Source organism: Tenrec ecaudatus, chromosome 6 (assembly GCF_050624435.1).
Source record: "Tenrec ecaudatus isolate mTenEca1 chromosome 6, mTenEca1.hap1, whole genome shotgun sequence".
In the NCBI taxonomy this organism is placed as follows: domain Eukaryota; kingdom Metazoa; phylum Chordata; class Mammalia; order Afrosoricida; family Tenrecidae; genus Tenrec; species Tenrec ecaudatus.
Window position 1 is genome coordinate 74,073,278 of NC_134535.1, and position 26,692 is coordinate 74,099,969.

At 39.9% G+C, this 26,692-nt stretch overlaps 1 protein-coding gene across 8 annotated transcripts in view; it reads left to right on the forward strand.

The window, feature by feature from the left end:
* The window catches only part of R3HDM2 (R3H domain containing 2), a 156,964-nt gene that overhangs the window by 829 nt on the left and 129,443 nt on the right, over positions 1-26,692 (forward strand). The gene's annotated exons all lie outside the window — the stretch shown is intronic.

Genomic DNA, 26,692 nt, shown 5'->3' on the forward strand with positions numbered 1-26,692 from the left:
AGTGACCGTCCCAGAGAATGTCCCTGGTGTTAAAGCCAGGCAGGGAAAGTGTGGGAGAATTTAAATTCCAGTTCCATTTGGATGTGTGTATCCTGATCCTTGTGTGATACGGATTGAGGAGCGAGTTGATTGGGTCCGCTTTAGGAAGGTCACATAATTTGTCGGGTTATCAAAGAGCCAAACTGAAACTTGGAATCAGGTGTTTGTGGACCCTCTAACTCACGCATTTTATATTTCTTTTTCTTCCTTCAATATTTCCTTTTTAAAAATTTTAATCCTTTGGTGACTTGTGAGAGTAAGATAACAACAAAAAAGGCTTAAGTAATGGTAGAAATGATAGGTTAGATTGATTCCGTTCACTTTTGAGTTGCAGATTTGCCTCTTCATGTTCTCCAGTAGGTTGAGAGGACAGAACTTTCTTGAAATGAAAGTCCGATGAGCTCTGACAGCATACGTCAAATTGCCAAGTTGCATTTCCAGCTCTTTTGGATGGATCTACATGGTCCAAAACCCAGGGCCATGTATTCCATTCTGAAGGTGTCCAGGACCTTAAATCTGCAGTGACTGGTGGGTTTGAACCACCGACCTTGCAGTTGGCAGTCCAGCACTCCACCGACAGTGCCACATGAGCACCTGATTTATATTGTAGAGCTTAGCGGTTTTTAAAAAGTGCCCATATCATAATTGTGTGCCTGATGATTTTTAATAGAAAGGTTTCAGAAGATGATGGCTTTTGTTCTCACAGAATAAAAACCAAAAATTTTCACAAGTGTCTGTGAAGGTCCTTGATCTGCAGCGTCCAGGTATAGCACCCATTCTCCGGGCTGTTCCCTGAGGGCCTGTGTGCTTGTTCCCTCTTCCTGGATAACTTTGTCCTCTTAAAGCTGCATGTCCTGTCTCCTCACCTCCTGCAGGTCTTTACTCCCATGTCAAACTAACGGACATTTCCCTGACTCACTAAACTGCAGCACTACCTCCCCATGTCACTTAATCTATTCCCTGTCCCACTTCTCTGCCTGATTTCCCCCTATCAACCTAACCTACTATCTGTTTTAGTCTTTTGTCCCATTAAAAAGTAAGCTTCTAGGGGGTAGAGGTTTTTGCTTTGTTAATTGATGTGTCCTCTACCCTTCGCACAACACTGGACAGTCAAGTCAGTCAGTGCGTCAGCAAATGTATTGACTGAATGTCTAAGAAGGCATCCTGGTGGTGCAGTGGGTTTTCATGGTGGGCTGCTACCTGCAAGGTCAGCAGTTTGAAACCACCAGCTTCTCTATAGGAGAAAGATGAGGCTTTTTAACCCCTTCAAGATGTATAGTCTTGGAAACTCCGGAGGGGCAGTTCTACTCTATCCTATAGGGTTGCTATGAGTTGGAATCGACTCAATGTTGAGGAATGAGATAGGTAAAACATATTTACTCGTGGACTCTATTAGTCATGTTTCTATTCGAAGAATGTGTTGTGTCCCCTTGGTGGTATAGCGTGTATGAAATCCTAGTGCTCTTTGGAAGTCTTTGAGATGTTTTTTTCTTGTCAGTTCTTGCTACTTGTCTTTTTGACAACGGTCTTGGGCTTTGATGTCATTAAATGAAAGCTTCTGAAGGCAGAGAGGAGGATGGCGTGTGAGCTGCAGTGCTGGTGTTCTAGAGGAAGATTATCTCAGATATCATGTGGCTAGAAGTTTCCCCACTCCTTCAGCCTGTTCCCTTGAGGTCTGGTCACATCTTTGGTCCCAGAGTGCTCATTTTACTCAGAATTTTTCAGTAGGCTGAAGATGTTGATAATTATAGTCTTGGCCCTCTGAGTTAGCTTCTCCTTTCTTCCCAACCGCATTTATGAAGAGACAGTTGAGTTAAAAACCGATAAGAATATTTCTCTAGCAATGATGGAGTGTCCAGTTCTGGTGAATATTTGATTTTTTTTTTAGAAGATCCACTTTTGGGGACATTTTTGAGCATTTAAAAAAACCAGTCATTTTATTGTGGGCTCTTACAGCTTCTATAACAATCCATACATCACTTGTATCAAGCACATTTGTACATATGTTGCCATCATCATTTTCAAAATCATATTTTCCCTCCTGCACCTCCCATCCTGGTGAACCCTTGATAAATTATACATTATTATTTTCATATCTTACACCATCCGCTGTCTCTTCACTCACATTTCTGTTGTTCGTCCACCTCAGGAGGGGGTGGTGGGTATGCGTCAGTCACTGCAATCGGTTCCCCCTTTCCCTCCCTTCCCCCTACCCTTATGGAATCCCTATTCCCATTATTGTTCCTGAGGGGTCATTTTTTGATTCTATCCATAATTACTCAAGGGTAAAAGGAGAGTCCTTGAATTTGGTGGGTTATCTCATATTTCTTTTTTTCTATTCTCTTTTCATGATTGGTGTCTTTGTTACCTCCCGTGACCTCTGGCTCTAGTGGCCTGGGTGAGACTTCTCTTTGGGGCAGTCCTTGACACTCTTTTCCAGCTTAGAAAGGCCAAGGGGGCGAGGTAGTGCTTTCTACATTGTAGGAATGCTGGTGGCAGTGTGAAGACTTTGGCGTAAGTCTTTGCCAGGACATTGAAAGCAGCCAGGCCTGTGAGGGAATGATTTGTGGAGGGGGTGGGAGAATTTATAAATCTGGTATGTATTGGGCTGGATCTGGTTCTGATATTAATGTAAAGAAATAACTGTACCAGACATATATTAGTAGTTCTAGTTTTATGAAAAATTTTGAATAAAATTTAGGCAGATCAGTAAAAAAGCTTTACCCCAACTTCTGTTGCCCCCTTTTAAGGCCTTTCAGAAAGCTTTTAAGTTTTTCTCAGGCTCCAGAGAGACTTAAACATTATTTAACCTCTCTGCCATCCCACCTCTGAGAGCTAAACACTTAAGAACTGACTTAAGATTTCAGTGGCGCTGTCTGTTTCTGATTGACTGGCAGCACTCCTATGCCAGGTCACTTTATAAACTCACAAAGAAAGGTTTCAGGAGAAAGTAGATTTTAGGGAGGACATAAAGAAAGTGTTAGGTTTTGATTATATATCCTCAGTAAATGCAGAGAAGAATTTTATGAAACTGTGTGTGTGTGTATAAGATTTTTTTTCTGTGCTTCTGTGTGTAAGGTTGGATCGGGGACTCTTGAAGTGCCCTTCTGTGGAATGTGCTGCCAACTTACAGGTCGGAAGAAGAGCTGATGCCTGACTTGAAGGAAGTGCGTAAATACAGTCGGTGGGTCTAATTTTAGAGACCTTCTTCCTACACAGTAGCCTCAGCATTCTCCTTACACTGTGTACCTCCTTCTCATGCTTTGAGAAAATGGTCCACTTAACCTCCTTTTAGTGACTATAACCTGTTCCAACTATGGTTGCTAACTTAGCAGGGTAACACCTGTTGAGACATTTTTCATTTCTTCTATTCCTGCCTCCAGGACTTGAGTTTGTTTGGAAAACACCCAGATAGGGAAGATTTCTTATACTTTGACCTGGTTCAACTCCTCTTTGAGTTCCATTAGATTTCTTTCAAGCCAGTTTCCATCAAGTTGACTCATGGCCACCCTGTGCATGTCAGATGAAACCGTGCTGCAGAGGTGGGTTTTCAGAGGTGCCTGGGTAGATAGATGGGCATCTCAACCTTTCATTTCGTAGCTGGGTGTCTTCTTCTCCACTTGCACTACCCAGGGACCCCAGCTTTCCTAGCTCAACAGTCTGTTATCTCTTGCATCTTTGTTGTTAGCAATGATGTCAAAAAACCTTGGTTACAATAATCTATAGTGATTTCATCATTTTTATTTGGGATGTATGAAAGGAAATATTCTGGGCTGCATCCTAAACCCACGTGTTCTCTTTGCTTTTCTGCAAGATCATTTGTGGGTTGTGCAGTCCTGTTTGCACCTATACTGGGAAAGTTGTTTCCACTTTGCAGTTTTGACTGGGGTACCTTCTAGGGAAATGCCTCCAACAATCATGTCTCCCAATAGACAAAACAATTTTGGTCTTTGTTTTTTAAATCGTTTTATTAGGGGCTCATACAACTCTTATCACAATCCATAATACATCAATTGTGTAAAGCACATTTGTACGTTCATTGCCCACATCATTCTCAAAGCATTTCCTCTCCACCTAAGCCCCTGGCATCAGCTACTCATTTTCCCCTCCCTCATGAGCCCTTGATAATTTATAAGTTATTATTTTGTCATATCTTGACCTATGCAACGTCTCCCTCAGCCACTTTGCTGTTGTCCATCCCCCAGGGAGGTCAAATGTAGGTCTTTGTAGGCGGTTCCCCCTTTCCAATCCACCCTCTCTGTGTTCCCAGTATCACCACTCACACCACTAGTCCTGTATGGATCATCCGCCCTGGATTCCTTGCGTTTCTAATTCCTATCTGTACCAGTGTACATCCTCTGGTCTAGCCAGACTTGCAAGGTATAATTGGGATCATGATAGTGGGATAGGAGGAAGCACTTAGGAAATAGAGGAAAGTTGTATGTTTCATTGTTGCTACATCGCACCCTGACTGTAAGACCCTTCTGTAAGGGGATATCCAGTGGCCTACAAATGGGCTTTTGGGTCTCTACTCCGCACTCCCTACCCCCATTCACTATGATTCGATTTCTGTTCTTTGATGCCTGATAACCGATCCCTTTGGCACCTCGTGATTGCACAGGCTGGTGTGCTTCTTCCATGTGGGCTTTGTTGCTTCTGAGCTAGATGGCTGCTTGTTTACCTTCAGGCTTTTAAAACCCCAGACACTATATCTTTTGATAGCCAGGCACCATCAGCTTTCTTCACCACATTTACTTATTCACCCACTTTGTCTTCAGCGGTTGTATCCGGAAGGTGAGCATCATAGAATGCCAATTTAATGGAAGAAAGTATTCTTGCATTGAGAGGGTACTTGAGTGGAGGCCCAATGTCCTTCTGCTACCTTAATACTAAATGTATAAATATATGCACATAGATCTGTTTCCCCATCATATGTAAATATATTTGCTTATATACATGCCTTTATTTAGACCTCTATAAATGCCCTTTACCGCCTAGCTCTTTCCTCTATTTCCTTTTACTTTTCTCTTGTCCCACTGTCATGCTCAGCCTTCATTTGGGTTTCAGTAATTCCTCCTGGTTACAGTACCTGTTATCACGCCGCACCAGGCCTCCTATACTCTCCTCACCAATGATTTGGATCACTTGTTGTTCCCTTGTCCTTTCTGGGTTTGTTAACACCACTACCTTTACCCCCACTTACCCCTCGCCCATGTCCCCCTGGAACTGAATTTTGTTTTTTTGTTGAATTATGGTAGTTTTAAAGGACTCATTTAATTCCATTCCTCCTTAGTTTGTTAACAAAAAATGCATCAAACACCTATTCATTCCCTTTAGTTCCTTTCGTCTTGTCACATGGTGACTTTGCTAAATTGTCTAAGATTCTTAAATTTTTCTTGAGAAACAAATGCCTTTCTGGGTATTTTCTGGTTGCGGGGTGGGTGGAGGAGGGGGAATGAAGCTGATGTCAAATGTTCTGTAAGATCTCTTCCCTAACTTAGATCAAGTGTCTTGATTCTTTGTTTCTCTATGTCCTCCTTGTTATTAGGTGTTGTTAAGTTGCTTCCAACTCACAGCAACCCTCTAACAAAGCACTACTGGATCTTGTGCCGGCCTCACATTGTTATAGTTGGGCTCCTTGTTGCATTTCTCTGTAGGTGGTAGAAAGTAGAACAAAACAAACCATTTGCCACTGAATTCATTCTGATTTGCACTGACCTCTTGTGTCAGAGTAGGACTGTGTTAGGTGGAGTTTTCAGGAGCCATGAAAGGGATCCCTGAGTGGTACAAAGGATTTGTACTTGACTACTGAGTTGAAAGGTGATGGTTTGACACCCCACCTAGCCCAGGAAGAAGGGAAGGGCCTGGCAATCTATTGCTATGAAGATTAAAACCAAGAAACACAGTTGGAATCTACCTGGTTTTTTTTGTGGGGTGTGTGTGTGTGTGTGTGTGTGTGTGTGTGTATGTGTAATCTTGCCATCATTGCTTCTGAGGTGTCTCTGAGTGTATTTGAATCTCTTATATCTGATGCTGTGGATGGAGGCAGCTCCCCAAAGCCATCAAAATCAATGTGGAGAACTGGAGACATTGTTGCCTCAATCTAAATCTAATTTTTGTGTTTATCTAATTTGAATTGTCTGCAGCATTTTAACTTTTGACCCTTCCTGAAATGCTTCAGTGACTCGTAATTTCTTGGTTTCCCACTGGTTGTCCTGACGCTTTCTCTTTGGCCCATTCTGTTTTTATTTTCTTGAAGGTTTTCATTCTATTTTCTTTCTACCGTGTATACTCAAATATAAGCCAACCTGAGTATAAGCCAAGGTATCTAATTATTACCTGGGAAACCAGAAAAACTAATTGACTCAAGTATAAGCCTAGGGTGGAAAATGCAGAAACTATTGGTGGGTTTCAATAATCAAAACAAATGAAAATAAAATTACTAAAAATTGAGACGTCAGTGGGGTAATGTATTTGAATAATTATTTTAAATAAAAAACATAAATAAAAGGACAAGTCATTTAACATTAGTAAACCAGCACAGTAAGTAGAAAATAGGTTCAACAAAAACAATAAGGTATCAACATTGATACTTTAAGAGTACTATTCCCTGAGCTCAATCAGCAACCAAGCTAAAATGTAAAGAGTTAAAATCCTTCAAAACTGGATTCCTCATCATCATCCGCATCACACTGCAGAGCTTCAGCTGGTGTGAGATCATCATAGACGCTGTCCTCACTGAGATCGCCGTCATCACCATCACTGCTGCCATTTTCATACAAAGCGCAGTCTTCACTGCCATCCATAGCATTACTAATACTACATTTCTGGAAGGCACGTCGCACCATGTCTTCTGGAATGTCTTCCCATGCATCTCGAACCCATTTTGCTATTAACTCTATGTCAGGCTTCATGAGATTTCCTCCTTTTGTTAGTCGGGCTTGACCAGATGACATCCATTCATGCCACATCCTTCGCACGCTGTCTTTAAAAGGCTTATTCAGAGATACACGTCATAGGACGGCTCTGATTGGTTAGATGTGAGTAAGCAAACATTCAAAGCCTGGTCTGTTACCTGGGGTGGGAGGGGCGGTGAGATGTTACACTTCACTGGGGTACCACTGACCCATGTATAAGCTGAACCCCAGTTTTTCAGCACATTGTTTTCTGCTGAAAAACTTGGCTTATACACGAGTATATATGGTAAGTCACTGGATCTTAAACTTAGTGGCCTAAGTTACTCCTGAGCACTTGTTAAAGAATGAGACTCATAACACCTTCATGGTGTGGCCTCTGCCAACTGCTCTGACCCACTAAGTATCACACTCTCAACTGTTCTTACATTGCTATGCTAATCTTAGTGTCCCCCCTCCCCACCCCAGGGCCTTTGCACTTCTAGTGTCTTTTCCTTGGAGCTCTGGACTCCTTTCATCACTCAGGTCTCAGTGCATATGATTCCTCTCTGTGAAAACAGTGAGGAGGTCACATGTGACCTTCGTTGGCCCTACACTAGAAAAAGAGAATCTGTCTCCACACCAGCCCCAGGTTGATTACCACAGGGCAGAAGTCAGACCTACCTCCCTGCCTCCAACTCTCTTGACCCTCTCCCGACACCAGCTGCTCCTCCTATAGCACTGCACTTTTTTGCTGCACTTGATAATTCAGTGCAATGACCACACAGAAACCCACAGATAGTACAATTATGTGGGTTTATTAGGGAAGTTAACAGGTTACTACAAGCCAGCATCAGAAAGCATTAAGGATACAGCAATAGCTCTCCTCAGCCAGCAGCCAAGTCTCTTTCTCTGGTCTAGCCTCCCACCCACATGGCCCCTTAGCCTCTGCCCCTGTGGGTCAGGAAGCCCACTTGTGGCTCTGCTTCACAGTCGCATAGTCTCCGGGTTGCGCTGTAGCATGGTTTCTTTGCCTCAGGCTCTGGTCTAGCCTGGGTCGCTTTAGACAGGAATCTCAAACTCCCTCTGTTGGTGCTCTTTTTCCTTGATGGGCCCCGGAGTTTTCTCTGTTCCTGCTTCTGGTTTCTGGTTCATATAGTCGGGAATAGCAAAACTGACCAATCCCCTCTATTAGTGTTTCACTACCTCCAAACTCCAAAGCATCTAGTAAATTGTGACTCATAGTGACTCTATAGGACAAAGTAGAACTGCCCCATAGAGTTTCCAAGGCTGGAATCTTTATGAAAGCAAGACTGTTCCATTTTTCTTCCATGTAGTGGCTGGTGGGCTTGAACCACTGACCTTTCAATTAGAAGCCAAACATTATGTGCCTCCAGGGCTCCTTTCCTTGACTTTCATCAGTCTGAAATTTTTGTGTCGGGGTAGGCTTCAGCTATAGACGGGATGACCTATTCTCTTAGCATCCCTTTTGGGCCACCTTACCGCCTTGGGAATACACTGTTGTTTCTCCAGAAACAGCTCTTCATCACAGAATAACAAGGAAAACTCACTGATCAGATGTTATTTTGATTCTCTGTTCCTAACCATACTTCCCTCCCTTTTTTCCATTCTGAGTGTCTGCTCACATGGAAGTTAAATTTGCTAAGATCGTGATATCGCCAGTGCCAAAAGAGCTCCCTAAAGCATGTGATTTTTGTCTCGTTCTTCTATCAGCTGTAAGGGAAAAAGGAAATAAAGAAGTTAAAGGGTTTGAAATATAGGGGTATGTTTTAAACTGACTGCCAGTTTTTTTGCCCCCTGACAAATGCTAGATCAGTCCATACATAACAATCAAGAGAGATCACACTACTTGATTCTTGATTTGGTCCATAGTTACACTGAAGCTTTGAATTGAGCTGAAACCTTGAATTAAGTTTTTGTCCCTGCTGGCCTGGCTATCCGTGTGCTTACCTTTTCTACTCTTGTGGTATCTTTAACCTCATCTTTCTTCTTTCGTTCTTTCTATCGTTGTATTAGGGGCTCATACAACTCATCACAATCCATACATACATCAATTGTGTAAAGCACATTTGTACATTCATTGTCCTCATCATTCTCACAACATTTGCTCTCCACTTAAGCCCCTAGCTTCAGGTTTTCATCTTTCCCCTCCCTCCCCACTCCCACCTCCCTCATGAGCCCTTGATAATTTATAAATTATTATTTTATCATATCTTGACCTATCCAACGTCTTCCTGCACCCACTTTTCTGTTGTCTAACCCCTAGGGAGGAGGTCACATGTAGATCCTTGTAATCAGTTCCCCCTTTCCAACCCACCCTCTCTCTACATTCCCAGTATCGCCACTCACACCACTGGTCCTGAAGGGATCGTCCGCCCTGGTTTCTGGTTTCTGGTTCCTATCTGTACCAGTGTACATCCTCTTGTCTAGCCAGACTTGCAAGGTATAATTGGGATCATGATAGTGGGTTGGGGTCGGGGAGGAAGCATTTAGGAACTAGAGGAAAGTTGTGTTTTTCATCGTTGCTACATAGCACCCTGTCTGGCTCGTCTTCTCCCAGAGACCCCTCTGCAAGGGAATATCCAGTGGCCTACAAATGGGCTTTTGGGTCTCCACTCTGCACTCCCCTCCTCATTCACTATGGTAAGATATTTTTGTTCTGATGATGCCTGGTACCTGATTCCTTCAACACCTTGTGATCATAGGCTGGTGTGCTTCTTCCATGTGGGCTTTGTTGCTTCTGAGCTAGATGGCTGCTTGTTTACCTTCAAGCCTTTAAGACCCCAGATGCTATATCTTTTGATGGCCAGGCACCATCAGCTTTCTTCGCCACATTTGCTTATGCACCCATTTGTATTCAGCGATTGTATCATGGAGGTGAGCACACAATGATATGATTTTTTGTTAACCTCATCTTATTGTCTTTAATTTCCCTTCTGAGTTTTTTCATTTAAACTTTACTCTTTGTATTTTACTTTCTATCTGATTCTTAGCAGCATTTTTAACTATGAGGAAATGGAAAAACGAGTTTTTTCCCCATGTGCTAACACAAGAAACCTTTTTCTTAACAGTTAATTTGATGGATCAAAAACCAGCAGATGTGACCAATGAGATAGGACGGCTAAAATAATACAAACCTGTTTGGTTTCTGGAGGGGCTTTGTGAGGGAGTAAAATTAAAGCCCAATGCTTAAAACTCTAAAATTTTTAACTCCATTTGAATTACTTGCTCTCATTAACCCAGCTGAATCGGTATCTTCACTGTAAAATGGAGTTGGCTGTTTTCCGTTAGCATAGAGGAAAACTAATTTTTGGAGATTATAAAGTGTACCTTAGGATTAAGTACAACTATCTATTTAAAGTGTGAACCCTTGAGACTGAAGCTGTACTTAATGGCGTCTTGGACTAGCTTCAATATTTTACTCTCCCATATTTAGTAGATGATACAGAAGAAGGAAAAACATTATAAAGCTATTAGTGAGCATACTTTCCATGTAACTGGGATGTGCTTACACTTGTTTTGTAGGCCCAGTCTGCAAGCCTAACCTACTTTATGTCATAAAACCAAACCCATTGCCATCAAGTCTATTCTGACTCAGGGTCCTGCCCTAAACTTGCTGCCGTCACGTTGATTCTGACTCAGGGACCCTCTATAATTGGGTTCCTGAAACTAAATGTGTATGGTTTGAACCGTCAAGGCTCTGGTTAGTAGCTCAGTGCCACCAGGGCTAGGCTTTACGAAGCACGGTCAAATAACTTGTCTTTAAACAAATTCTTAAGTACTTTTAAAGAAGGAGCCCTGGTGATGTAATGGTTACATGCTGGCTGCTAACAGCAAGGTCAACACTTGGAAAGGAGAAAGTTAAGTAGCTCTCCCAGGGAGAAAGATAAGACTTTCTACTCCCATAAAGAGTTACAGTCGTGGACACCCACAGAGGCAGGTCTGCCCTGTCCTCTCGGGTCTCTATGAGTCAGAATCGCCTCAGTGGCAGGTGAGGTGGGTTGGCTTTATGATCTAATATCTCAATATAAAGGTTGACAGTTTTGGATCAAGCAGTAGTCTGTTCCTGACAAGTTACTGGATGCTGATTTTTTTTTTTTGAAAAGGAGAAACTAGGTTTGACTACTTCACCATTGGACTTGTACATCAGAGTATGTTATCTCTGCTGTGTATGCTCATAGAAAACCTATTTTTATTGGTCCTTAGATAGTGTGGTAGTCCTGGTGGTTACACATTGGGCTGCTAACCGCAAGGTCCATAGTTCACAACCACCAGCCACTCCTGGAGAGAAGATGGGACTTCTACTCCTGTAAACAGTCTCAGTCTTTACCAAAAAAAAAGTGTCAGTTTTGGAAACTTACAGGGAAAAGTTTCAGTTTTGGAAACTTCTATGCTGCCCTGTAGAGTTGCTAGGAGTTGCCATGGACTCCGCGGCATGCAGTGTGGTGTGAGTTTGAGTTTAGATAGTTTGAATTTTAACTATTTTGTTTGAATGTGAATGAACAGGTGACCTTCTGCAGATGTAGAACCCTCAGATTCAACTAACTGAATGAAAACTATTTCAGGGGGGAAAAGGCAACCATATGGTCAAAGCAATCTCTCAAAGGCTAAGTGTTAGTTGTATAACATTGACATTGTAGGAAGGAAAGTCAAAAAGAATTGCTACAAAATCATAGAAACCTTTCTTTTTTATAAAAATAATTTTAACAATTTATTAGGGGCTCATACAATTCTTATCACAGTCCATACATATACATACATCAATTGTATAAAGCACATCTGTACAGTCTTTGCCCTAATCATTTTTTTCTCCTCTTTTCTTTTTTTTACATTTTATTAGGGACTCATACAACTCTTATCACCATCCATACATATACATACATCAATTGTATAAAGCACATCCATACATTCCCTGCCCCAATCATTCTCAAGGCATTTGCTCTCTACTTAAGCCCCTTGTATCAGGTCCTCTTTTTTTTTCCCCTCCCTCCCCTTTCCCCCCTCCCTCATGTGCCCTTGGTAATTTATACATCATTATTTTGTCATATCTTGCCCTATCCGGAGTCTCCCTTCCCCCCTTCTCTGCTGTCCCTCTCCCAGGGAAGAGGTCACATGTGGATCCTTGTAATCAGTTCCCCCTTTCCAACCCACTTACCCTCCACTCTCCCAGCATCGTCCCTCACACCCTTGGTCCTGAAGGTATCATCCACCCTGGATTCCCTGTACCTCCAGCCCTCATATGTACCAGTGTACAGCCTCTGTCCTATCCAGGCCTGCAAGGTAGAATTTGGATCATGGTAGTTGGGGGGAGGAAGCATCCAGGATCTGGGGGAAAGCTGTGTTCTTCATCGGTACTACCTCGCCCCCTAATTAACCCATCTCCTCTCCTAAACGCCTCTATGAGGGGATCTCCATTGGCCGACACTTGGGCCTTGGGTCTCCACTCTGCACTTCCCCCTTCATTTAATATGGTATATATATACATATACACATATATACACATACATACACACACTTATATTGTTGTTGTTTTTTTTTTTGCATGATGCCTTATACCTGGTCCCTTGCCACATCGTGATCGCACTGGCCGGTGTGCTTCTTCCATGTGGGTTTATTTGCTTCTGAGCTAGATGGCCGCTTGTTCACCTTCAAGCCTTTAAGACCCCAGACACTATCTCTTTTGATAGCCGGGCACCATCAGTTTTCTTCACCACATTTGCTTATGCACCCATTTGTCTTCAGCGATCCTATCATGGAGGTGTGCAGTCAATGAAATGATTTTTTGTTCTTTGATGCCTGGTAACTGATCCCTTTGGGACCACTCGATCACACAGGCTGGTGTGTTCTTCCATGTGGACTTTGTTGCTTCTGAGCTAGATGGCCGCTTGTTTATCTTCAAGCCTTTAAGACCCCAGTCACTATCTCTTTTGATAGCTGGTCACCATCAGCATTCTTCACCACATTTACTTGTTCACCCACTTTGGCTCCAGCCGTTGTGTCGGGAGAGTGAGCATCATAGAGTTCCAATTTAATAAAAGAAGGTATTCATGCATTGAGGGAGTGTTTGAGTAGAGGCCCAAGGTCCTTCCGCCACCTTAATACTTGACCTATAAATATAGACACATAGATCTATTTCCCCATCCTCCTATATATATTTGCATGTACATGTCTTTGTCTAGACCTCCATGAATGCCCTTTGACTCCTAGCTCTTTCCTCCATCTCCCTTGACTTTCCTCCTGCCCTACTACCATGCTTCATCGCCACCTGGGCTAGAGTATACCTCTTCTCTAAGCAACCTTACCCTTGATCATTTCCCACCAGGCCTGCCACTCCCCCTTCTCTGCCATCTGGGGTCCCGTTTTTCCCTTGTCCCTGGGTTTGTTAACACCACTTCATAGAAACCTTTCTTAAACAAAAATACTAAAATGTGAAGCTATTGCGTCATGACTTTTCCTCCATCTTCATCTGTGTAATTTTGATGGTGGTTTTTCCATCTTTCAATCCCCTCCTCAAAAAATTCTGTTCAATTTACCTCATTTCAAAGTGGCACTTTGAGCATTTACAAGGAATTCAAATTGTGTTATTTTTCAATGTTCTTTGAATTTGGAGAATAAAAAGTCTGTAGGGCCCAGATCAAGGCTGTAGTTGTTCCCAATGAAAGTCTCTTAGGACAGCCCTGTTAATTGAGCTTATGGAGTCAACAGGTGCATTGTTTTAATGGAACAAATTGCTGGGTGAAACTTTGCTGACCATTTTCTTACAAACGCAGTTTTTCGTTTTCTTAAAATGTGTTCCTGGTAAGTCCCCATGATCTATCCTGTGTCTTTTGAGAGGGCATCTTGATGAAGAAAAAGAAAGTTCCTGCTTTTCCAGATACCCATAAGAACAATCAAAGGAATCTGTAGAACTGAAGATCAAGCCCTTAAGAAGTTTGCCCAAAAAGATGCTTCAAAAGGCCAGAAGGAAGCTTAGTGTGAGAATGCTAAGCACTATCACAAGGAATATAGGCAAATGTACAGGAAAGAAATTCAAACAGCAATTCAAGAAAAGCTGGCAACTTCTGTGAACCTGGAGAACCCAAGTTGGTGTTTGTTATCAGGATCAGAGGTAATCAATAGTGTGCGCCCACAGGTTTGAAAAGTGTTGCAGCTTCGTCGTCTTTTCCAGATCCTCAATGGTACCTTTGCTAAGCTTAATAAGGCTTTCCGTTAACATGCTGAGGATTGTGGAACTATTCATTGCACGGGGGATACCCAAACCTGAAGTCAGTGAATGAACTGATTGCTGTACAAGCCTTGCGATGGCACAATCACTGAGAAGCATATTGCCCTAACAGCGTGTTGCATGATCTCTTGGTAAATATGGCGTCTGCATGGAAGAACTGATTCATGACATCTATATATACTGCTGGAACATGCTTCAAAGAAGCAAACACTTCCTGCGGTCCTTCAAATTATCATCTCTATGAGGTGGGATGAAGAAAAAGATCGCTCTTCATAGAAGGTGGAGATGTGGGCAACAGGGAAGACCAGATCAACAGGCTTATTAGAAGGATGAATTAAGTATCTGCCATGATTATTTTTGGAATCTGTTTAGTTAAGAAAACAGTAACCGCTTTCAAATTGGAGAAAAAAGAAAAGATTATCCCCTGGGAATCTCAAAAACCAACCGTTATCAACTTCAGAGCTGACCTCTCTACATATCCCCTAGGAAGCCACTGTTAGGATTGGACCTTGATCTCTGGATCCTATTGATAAATTCAAGACTTCATCCCCAGTTATAATCTGCTCCATAAATAATAGTCTTCATTAGCTTACATCTGGCTTAAAAAGCTGGTAGAAAGATCAACTCTTGGAGCTAGCTGTAAGCACAAGACCTTTGGTACCCATTGAGCTGAAAGCTTGCTGAGACCAGATTTGCTAAAATGGAAAACGTTGACCCATTTGAAATCCCAGTGGTAGTTCTATGGTCTTCTTTCACCCGTCTCTGGATTTCAGCTACCGTTTCTCCAATCACTGAAGTTGATAGTCTTGTCTCATTTAAAAAAATTTTTTGTTTTGTGTATTTATATTTTGAAGGGGAACTCTTGTTTTTTAACTAACCATTTATATTGCCATATGATTCACATTTCTTTTTAGTTGTCATTTGGGAAGTTTTATTTTAATTAAATTTCTGACTCACTCACTGCCATTGAGTCAATTCTGACTCCTGGTGAGCCTGTAAATCTTTCCAGGAGTGGAAAGTCTCCTCTCTCTCCTGTGAGCTGTCTATGAAGCAGCAGCACCCTTGTTACCCATCAGTACCCCCAGAGCTCTTTCTCCTCGGAAGAAAGGAGTTTGTGAATGAGGTTCAAGTTACCCACTTAAGCTATTTCAGCCTTGAGCCTTGAGAAACTGCTTTCTTAAACCATCTTTAAGTCAGACAATAGTTTAGCCTTGGGCATTGAGCTCTTTTGTGGAGTTATCCAAAGGAGTTGTTTTCCAGAAACAGCAGCTCTGGAGGTCAGGCTACAAGCTCTGTTTTAGGGTAAATCAGTAATTATTTCCTTTGCTTCTTAACACAATTTGGTATGGAATCTTGCAGGACCACAAGTTGTTTTTCTAGTGATAAGGTGGAATAAAATAATATATATGAAGGAATTCCCATCATGGTAAGGTCTTTGACTCTTTATAATTAGAAACGTTAAGTAAGGAGCCCTGGTGGTGTAGTGGTTAGGAGTTGGGCTGCTAACCTCCAGGTCAGTTGTTTGAAATCACCAGTTGCTCCATCTGCGACCCAGTACATAACTCACCGTATCATCAGGGTTTTTTAGAGTGTATAATCTCACTTTGCCCTATAATTGGTGATAGCAAGTCTGATCATTTGATTGATATCTATTAGATTTCCTCATTATAATGGTACCTTTAGAAAGTCTGTGAGATGATACTCTTAGGATTATGTGATTTGTCTGTGTTGCAACCTTTTATCCAATTGGTTTTAGCATTCATTGATGATCATTGCTTCAATTACATTGACTTTCATAGTCTCTTAAGTCTACATTTGCTAGGTAGCATTCTTCTATAGAGGAAAGCTTTTCTCCCCTTCTTAATTTTTTATTTTAAGGATCTCTATACATTCAATATTTTTAAAAACTTCAGTATACTGCAGCTCATTATAAAGTTGTCCCCAGTTGGTCAGTGAGAGCCCCTCCAGGGCAGCTGTTGTGCCCTTTTGTCCTATCCTCCTCGGTTTTTGAGCACCCCCTTACAGTCTGGTACAATCAGGCATTCTAGGTTCACTATGTATTTTCTTTTTTGGGGAGTGGTTCCTTTAAAGAGGAATTGCTTCTTGCTAGTTCCCTTATCATCTTTATGGGATCAGTTATTTCCTACAAAAACAAAACAGAACAAGTTTAAGATTTCCCTGTATCTTCCCAGATTTGTTTTCATACTAAAGTGTCTAAATTGGATTATTTAACGAATGAAAGGCTTCATAGGCAGGTGAGATGACTTTCCCGAGGAGACAGGGATTGTGCAGCTCCGCATTGTACATTTGTTTTTAATATGGGCGTGACAAGTGTAAGTCTTGCTCTCATGCAGTGCAGGCTTTCTCTCCTGAGTGTACAAGCAGACCTAGGAGACATTGCCTGTTTGGTTCCAGACCACTGTCATAAAGTGACTAGCACGAAAAGCGAAGTCATATGGATGTTTTTGTTTCCCATTGCATATTCGAAATTAGATTTACAGGTTTACCCTATTCCAGAGTCTTAAGTATACAATAGCATTATGAAAAGTTTTGAGATATTATTGAGAATGACCAACATGTGACATAGAGACACGAAGTAAGCACATGCAATTGGAAAAAAAATAGACTTGCTGAGTGTGGAGTTGTAGCAGATCTTAAATTTGTAAAAAAAAAAAAGCACAGCTATCTGTAAACTACAGTAAAAAAATATATATACGATAGTCACTCTCTTGTTCTCCATATTCTGTTTCTGCTGTCTGAATTTAAAGATCGGAAAATGTTTCATCCTGTTTTCATCTGTTTATGTATTTTCCTTATTAGCCTGTAAGTACAATCTAGGAAACTGACATGAAGTTAGAGTGTTTATCCAAGATCGATTAGCTTCAGAATTGAGATCTGGTCTTCCGGAATCAGTAATGGCTCCACAGCTTGAGACTGGATTGCTCTAGGATTCTGCATGAGAAGAGACATATACGTCTCTTCCCCCCAAAACATTGTACACTGAAGAGGAAACGCATTTACGCTATCAGTATATTCCTTTAACTTGGAAACATAAATTCTAAGGTGATGATATGCTACTAACATGTGTTGTTGAAATATTGAAAATATTATTTTCCAGGTGGAAAATGTAGAATTTTTTTGGAGGGGAGAAGTTGGTTATTTCCAGAAGTCTTAGATAGTGTTTTAATTAACATCATTACTAACCCATCAGTTGATTATATGGATTATATACTTAATCTTTTATTTTATCTGGATGACTGCTCTAATATTACTGAAGAAATTAGCTGCCTGGCAACATGAAAGTACAGAGATTAAAATGAATTTCATGCCTTCTAACTATTTCTATTACTTGGCTAAATATAGAACCATGTAGAGCTCCTGCAGAATTGAAATCTTTGGGGATCTTAATAGTCGAGACAGACAATATTCAGCTTTTCAGAATAACGAAGAAGAAAAGTAGCTTCAAATTAATTTTTGCACTGTCACCCAAATGACAGAGAGTCCAGTGAAAAGTCAGAACTGTTCTCAGAATTTTATTTGACTGTCATGGAAGCATTGTTAGAAACTGGGCTCAGGGTGGTGCAAGGGTAATCCCCCCCCCCCCATGAGTTGTTAGAGTCTGTCCACTGCCCTTTTCTTTCTAGTGTCTCCTCAAATTACACTTGATAAATACAGTTCTTATACTGTACCTAGATGGATATGGCAATACATCTGAACTAGAGATCAGGTGAGCTGGGTGTCTGTGCATGAATTTTATGACTCTGGAATTATTTTGATGTGTGTCAACTCAGACACATGATATATCAGCATATGATTTTTTTGAAAAGTTGTGTGTTATTTCGAAGACAGAGTTAGTTATTCGTGTACATTTAGCTATACATGGTATGTGAAGATCTGTTGATGTAGTTGGGTAGGATCTGAGTGCAAGAAATAGGGAAGTACCCAGAACAAAAAAATCCTATCAGTGTGAATGAAGGGAGTGCTGAGTGGAGACCCAGAGCTCATCTGTAGACAATTGGACATCCCCTCACAAAAGGGTCACAAGACAGAGATGAGCCAGATAGGGTGCAGTATAGCACTGATGAAGCATACAACTTTCCTCTAGTTCTTTAATGTTTTCTCCCCCCCCCACTATCATGACCCCAGTTCTACCTTGCAAATCCAGCTAGACCATAGCATGTACACAGACACAGAGAAGAGCTGGAAACACAAGGAATGCAAGACAGATAAACCCCTTAAGACCAATAATGACAGTAGAGATACCAGGAAGGTAAAGGGAAGGTGGGAGGAGAAAGGGGGAACCGATCACAATGATCTACATATAACCCCCTCCCAGGGGGACAGACAACAGAAAAGTGGGTAAAGGGAGACACCGGTCAGTGTAAGACATGAACAAATAATAATAATTTATAAATTACCAAGGGTTCATGAGGGTGGGAGGGAGGGAAAAGTGAGCTGATACTATGGGCTCCAGTAGAAAGAAAATGTTTTGAAAATAATGGCAACAAATGTACAAATGTGCTTGACACAATGGATATATGTATGGACTGTGATAAGAGTTGTACAAGCCCCCAATAAAATGATTTAAAAAAAAGAAAAGAAGAATAAAGCAAATGGTTAAGTTAAATATAAGCTAGAGTTTGATTTTATATGTAAAATGAATATAACAAGCTTACTACCTGATTTGGAACAAACATTTAATGTGCTTGCTCCACATGGAAAGGTTGGGGGTTCAAGTCTATCTAGATCAGTGGTTCTCAACCTTCCTAATGCCATGACCCTTTAATACAGATTCTCATGATGTGGTGACGCCCCCCCCCCAACATAAAATTATTTACATTGCTACTTCATAACTAATTTTGCTACTGTTATTAATCCGGCAATCCCTGTGAAAGGGTTATTTGACCCTGAAAGGGGTTGCAACCCATAGGTTGAGAACTGCTGCTCCAAGCGTTAATGGAATACTCATTGAAATGTTTCAACAAACTGATGAAGCACTGGTAGCAATCACTCTTCTATGCCAAGAAATTTGGAAGACAGCAACTTGGCCAATTGACTGGAAGAGATCCACATTTGTACCCGCTCCAAAGAAAGGTGACACAACAGGATGCTCAAATCTTGGAACAATATCATTTTTAGCACACACAAGTAAAAGTTTGCTGAAGATCACCCAACAACAGTTCCAGCAGTATATTGACAGGGAGCTGCTAGAAATTCAGGCTAGATTCAGAAGAGGACATAGAATAAGGGATATCATTGCTGATGTCAGCTGGATTTTATCCGAAAACAGAATACCAGAAAGATGTTTACTTATATTTTATTGACTCTGCAAAGGTGTTGGACTGTGCACACCCTAACAACTGTGTAGATCATAGATACTTTGGATACCTTGAGATGAATGGCATTCCAGAACACTTCATTGTGCGCGTGTGGAACTTGTATATGGATCAAGAGGCAGTTGTGCAAACACAATAAGGGAATACTGCATGGTTTAAAATCAGTGAAGAACAGGGTACATCCGGGTTGTATCCTTTCACCATACTTAGCCTGTATGCTGAGTGAAATCATCAGAAAAGCTGGATTATATGAAGACTAATGTGCTGTTAGGATTGAAGGAAGGCTTATTACAACCTTGGATATGCAGATGACACAACTTTGTTTTCTGAAAGTGAGAAAGACTTGAAAGATACTATTTTGAGGACTAAATTGCTCCTGAGCCAAGCCATGATACTTTCAATCATATGTATATGAAAATTGAACATTGGATAAAAAAAACTAAAGAAGAATCAATGCATTTGAGTTGTAGTGCCGGTGAAGAATATTAAAAATACCATGGCCTAACAAGAGAACAAACAAATTGTGTCTTGGAAGAAGTACAGCCAGAGTGCTGACTTCATCTCATGTACTCTGGACATGTTTTCAGGAGAAACCAGTTTCTGAAAAAGGATATTATGCTTGTAAAGTGGAGGGGCTGTAAAAAAAAGAACACCCTCGGGGAGATGGATTGACAAAGTGGCTGCAACAGCGGCCTCAGACCAATTGTGAGGCTGGTGTAGGACCAGGCAGTGTTTTCTTGTGTTCTGTTGCCCATGGGGCTGCTGTGAGTTGGAGCCATGTCAATGACACTTATCAGCAACAACTCATCTAGTTTCAGTAACCTTTTCTTTCTAGGAATTAGTGTATTTTATCTGTCACCTGATTTGCTAGCTTATGATTGTTTCTATAGATGTTTCTGCACTATTTTTATTTCTATCGGTTTGATTTGTAATGTCTTCTCCCGCATTTCTAATTCTAGTAATTAGGCTGGTATCTTCCTCGTTCAAGCCAGTTGAAGATGGTCAGTTTTTTAAAAATGTTTTTCAAGAATGTTTTTGGTTTTATGAATTTTTCTTTATTGTTTTCTGTTCTTTATTAATTTCCATTCTTGTGTGTGCTTTGGGTTTAGTTCTTTATCAGTATGAATATGATGACGGGTAAAATTGCCACTTGTAGATCTATTTTCCTTCCCAAGACAGGCATGTAAAGCTATGCACTTCCCTCTTAGCACTGCTGGAGTTGTTTCCTGTAGATTCAGTTTGATGTGTCTTCATTTCAGTCATCTAAAATTATTTTTTTATTTTCCATTTGATTTTTTTCCTTTGGCCGACTAGTTGTTTAAAAGTGTGTTGCTTAACTTCCACTTATTTGCAAGTTTCTTAAATTTTTCCTTGTTAGTGAATTTAATTTCATTCCATTTAGACTAGAACATGTGCTGTAATTTGTCCATTCGGTTGAATTTATTTAGTTTTTTTTTATGGCCCTGCTTATATTTGTCATGGAAAATGTCTTACTCTAAGGTATATTTCCTGTAGACAGCACATAATCGGATCATGTCTTTTAATCCATTCTGATATTCTTTTTTATTTGGGTACATAAATTTACAGTTAATGTTATTTATAAGCTTGAATTGATGGCAGCCATTTTACTTTTTGTTTTTTGTGTGTCTCATGTCATTGTTTCTCTAGTCCTCCTTGACTGCTTTATTTTTTATGGAGTGAACATGTTGTAATGTAGGATTTTAATTTCATTAATAAGGAGGATTGAAGGCTTGCAGGCAAACAAGCAGCCATCTAGCTCAGAAGCAACAAAGCCCACATGGAAGAACACACCAGCCTGTGTGACCACGAGGTGTAGAAGGGACCAGGTATCAGGCATCAAAGAACAAAAAATCATATTAGTGGGTGCCCACGTTCCTGATATGGTCACTGAAGACAAATGTATGCATAAGTTAAGGTGACCAGATTTTAACATTGGTAAAGCGGGACACCATTGACCGGGGGTGGTGTGGTGGGGTGGGACTGTGTGGGGTGGGGGTTCTTGATGAAAAATTTGGTCTGTATGGAGCAACAAAAATGTTCATAGAATGCAAAAATAGTATTGTAATATTTTAAAATTTCAACATAAGTACAATTTACAAATATAATACATTAAAATTATGTATAGTATTTTATTCTTTGGCATATTTCTCATTTGAGTGAATTTTTTTAGTAGATTGCTGTTGTTGTTTAAAAGGTCATGAAATTTTTCACAAGAATTTGTTAAATTATATTTCACACATAAAATGGCTTTCAAAGTCTCAACACTTAATTGTGATTTTTCTGATCTCCACACTTTATTTACTGTAGAAAAAACGTGAAGTTGCAGCATTAGTTCCTGGTAAGGACAGTGCATATTCCACAATTTTTAGTGCATTATTGTATGGAACATAGTTCGATTCAAAATGATGAAATATTTCTAACCATTTGTTCTCTATTTGTGATTTTTTTCTTTATCAATATGTATTTTTAATAATGGTACCTCATTAAAAAGATCATTTTTGGAAATATTACTATATGGTAAATTTTGAGTAATACGATAGAATGATTTTTGCACATCATTCCAATTAAGTTCATGTTTTAATGTAACCCTATGAAAATGTTCAATATCACTGTAATGTACTGTCCACTCTTCTAAATAATTTTTTTTTCTTTTTTTACATTTTATTAGGGACTCATACAACTCTTATCACAATCCATACATATACATACATCAATTGTACAAAGCACATCCACATATTCCCTGCCCCAATCATTCTCAAAGCATTTGCTTTCCACTTAAGCCCCTTATCTTCTAAATAATTTATGCAGTTACTATAGAACTTTTTAACGTGGTTCATGATATCTGCACGATTTTTTTGCACCTTGTTCTCCTAGCTGGCTTATACTATACGGATAGTTAATGGAAGAAAATTATTTTCTAACCGCTCTTGATGCTGAAATTTTAAATTATTCATTTGCTACTTTGATTACAGAAATTTTGTCACCTTCAATAAGTTTTATAGTATTTTGAAAAAGAGCTGCTTGATCGTGTATAAACTCTAACCAAATTTTTGAAGATTCTTTTTCAAAAACTCTTCTAAAATTCTAGGACATTTATCCTGTGATAGAAAGTAGGATTTCAAAGGATTGTATATTTTCAAAATTCTTCTGACAGCTGGCAAAAGAGCTAACCAGCGCATTTTACTGTATCCAAGTATTCTCTGATATTCGACTCATGCAGTTTCACAAAATTCTTTAAGCATTTCAACGTGCGCAGTGTATACATAGAAATAAGAATATATTTTAATAACAATATTTTCCACATCTACGGGCAACAAATCAGCAGCTGTTTGAATGGTGTTATGTATTATGTGCGCTACACAACCAACACCAATAATGTTTTGATTAAGGTTTTCGTTTACCTTATTAAAATATTATTTGTACCTATTCTCGCTTTTCCTCCAAAATTTGCATTCGTGTTGTGTGCACAATATGCAATCATTTTGTTTTAAATTTTCCCCCCAAAATATTAATAATGGAACTGAAAATTATTTCAGAAGTTTGCCAGGCACAGAAACGACAATCAATATTCTAATTTTTATTCTAGTTTGTGAATAAAAAAAATCTAATAATGGTTGGAAATAACTTTATATCCTTATGATTAGATGCATGAGGATATATGGATATAAAATTAATTTTTTCTAGATTTTTGTTTAAATCTGAAAGTGCATATGGGGAAAGCACATTACAGACAATTGCCTCGGATTTTGTTCTTGCGCAGGCAAATTTTCGGTTGAATAACTTTTTGACAACTTGTGATGTACAGTCCATAAATCTGAAGGGATGATTCTTATTAATAGCATGAAATGACATAAGTCCTTCTGCTAATGCTAATTTCTTCATCTCCATAAGTTGTTTTCTGAAAAAATTCCTGTGGTGGGTATACAACCTAATTTACCTAAATGAGCTTCAGATTTTATACTCGCTTAATTGCAGTAGTGTTTGGAAACATCACTCCTTTATAGCTGTCTCCCTTTCACTCCTTTTTGTGGTGTTACCCATATTATAGCTGTTAATATTAAAAACTGTATAAAACACTGCTTTCATTATTTACTTAGTAGTTAATTAAATATTCATTACATCGGTTGTTATTTCCTTAGCTATAACTTCATTTCCATCCTCCTCCTTTATTCTGTTATTGGCAAATATATTACACATACATTACTTTTCTAGTTGCTATAAGCCCAACAACATATTCTGTCCGTACTATTTTATGTACTTTTAAAGTCAGTTACGAGAAAGTAGAAAATAAACATTTATAATCTCCTATCTTCGCTTGATCACCAATGATCTTTGTGTTAATGTATGAATTTGAATTACTACCAAGGGTCACTTACTTTCATCTTGGAGGACTTCCTTTAGTATTTTCTTTACAAATTTTTTAAAATTGTGAATTGGGTGAAGGTTTACAGCTAGCAATTCATACACGTTCTGTTTCCTGTAGTATCTGTGGCAAGGCGCATCGTCCAGCAGTAAGGGCACTCAGTCTGTTACCTGTGAACCCTGATTCCTGCCTTCTCTTTTGAATAATAGCACTGCCGGCTCTAGGACTCTTGGGTGCAGGCTTTTTCCTTTGAGCACATTCAATATGCCATCTTACTGTCTTCTTGCTGGAGCCCTGGTGGCACAGTGGTTTAAGTGCTCAATGGCTAGCCAAAAGTCTGTGATTTGAACCTGCCAGCAGCTGTGAGGAAGAAAATGTTGTCTGCTTCCAGAGATTTATAGCAGTTCTCTGTTCGGTGGCTTTTCTGAGTCGGAATGGACTGAATGGCAGTGGATTTCTACTAAGAACTTAGTTGTGAAACTTACTGGTGATTCCTGTGTAAGAAATGATCTTTTTCACTTGCTTCCTTCATGTTTTTTCTGTCCACGATCTTCAAGTAGCCCTGGTGGGATGGTGGTTACTGATTGGGTTTAGCTCCTCAAGGTCTGCTGCTCTAAACCACCAGCTGCTCCTCAGGAGAAAGATGGGGCTTTATACTCCGGTAAACAGTTACAGCCTCAGAAACCCACTGGGGCAGTTCTGGTAGTGATGGGTTTTTTGTTTTGTTTTGTTTTTCTGCCCCTTTTGGATTTTTGTTCACGATGGTGTCCATTCTTGGGTCACTTTGTGTTTATCCTACTTGAAGGTTGGTGAGCTTCCTAGATGTTTAGGTTTTGATTTTTCAATAAATTTGAAAAATTCTCAGGTATTTCCTTGAATATCTTTGCTTTCTCTTTTCTGATTTTCCGTTATATGTATGTAGGTATATTTAACAATATCCTATCTTTTTAAAACAATCAATTTTGTACATTCTTTTTTCTCTCTTAATTTGCATAATATCTGGATTTATTTTCAAGCTCCCTAGTTCTTCTGTTAGCTTAAATCTACAGTTGAACTCATCTATTTAATTTAGCTTTTATACTTTACAGCTTCACAATTGCATTTAAAGTAATTTGATACTCTCTTGATGTAACATTGTTGGTATACTTTCTTTGACTTTAATCATGTTTTTTTTAGTTTGTGAACATTGAGGGGTTGCCCCCAAAAAACCAACTGGATTTTCCCCCCAAAGCTCTATATTAAAATAATTTTTAAAGAACAAAACAACCTTATCACCTTCAAAGTACTGTCCATTACACTTAATACATTTGTCAAATCTGTGATTCCATTCTTTGAAATATTTTTCAAACTCCTCTGGATGGTTGACAGTGTTTCTGTTTTTTCTTCACCTTTTTAAAGTCATCAAATTGCTGTCCTTTCATGGCCCTCTTCATTCATGGAAACAAAAAAGAAGTTGTAGGGAGCTAGGTCAGGTGAGTTAGGTTTGTGGGGCAAGAGAGGCATGCTGTTTTTTTGTCAAAAACCAGCACACTGAGAGGGCTGTGTGAGCAGACCCCTTTCTGCCACAAATCAGACCTTTTTTGTCATACACTGTTATGCAATTTTTTCTAGAACCCCTAAGTAGAAAGCTTCATTAACAGTGCATGTAACCTGGTGGAACGAACTCCAAATGCAGATGAGTAGCTATTTTCGTCTGTTTTGGAAGTTGACAAGAGTCCAGAATGAGGCTTGCCCTCAATCGACATTTCACCTTTTTTGAAGCGAGAAAATCACTCATACATTTTGAGTTTTTCCCATAGCTACCCTTGAAAGCTGTGTTCAACATTACAGCAGTTTCTGCAGCATTTCTCCTGAGCAGGAAACAAAATTTTACCGCCTCACGCTGTTCTCTTACTACACTTGATCTTAGCCAAAAGGCCGACAAGCGATACACGCTGTTCTCGTAAATTGGCCATCACTGAAACAAGGTTCCAGCTAAACTGCTTTAAAAAAAAATTCAGTGACCAGAGAGAACCTTGGTCTCTCTCACAGCCAGTTTTTGATGTTTATGTTACTCCCCCCATCCCTTTTCTTTTCCCCAATGTAATGGCTCTTACTTTTTGTCTCTTTATAAACCTCATAATTTTTTGTTGAATAATTCTTATCTGCTGCCCAGTTAGACCCCAACTCAAGGTGACACCATATACCAGGGGTCCTCAAACTTTTTAAACGGGGCCAGTTCACTGTCCCTCAGACCCGTTAGAGGGCCGAACTATAGTTTAAAAAAAATCTATGAACAAATTCCTATGCACACTGCACATAACTTATTTTGAAGTAAAAAACCAAACGGGGCTAAAACACCGGAGGGCCGGATAGATGTCCTCAGCAGGCCGCTTGTGGCCGCGGGCCGTTGTTTGAGGACGCCTGCCATATGCAGTAGAATGAACCAGAATGCTGCTTGGACCTGTGTCATCCTCATGATGGACTGGAGATCGGACCATTGCTACTCATAGGAATTTTAGTGATTAATTTCTGGAAGTAAATGCCATACCTTTATTCCTGGTTGGTCTAGTCTAGGTGCTTCTCTGAATTCTGGTTAGCATTGTAACACTAAGTAAGTTTCTGCTGACAGATGGGTGTGGCTATTTTAGGTAATGTTTGTAGCAACTTTCAATACTGGTTTCTCCCACTGGGACGTGATGTTGTTATATTGCTTATTATTCATATAACGACTGGCTGTATTACTTTAGGAATGTTTGATCTCCCACAGCCAAGTAAGCTTCTGATCTTTTCCGCAGAGTGGCACAATTTTGGT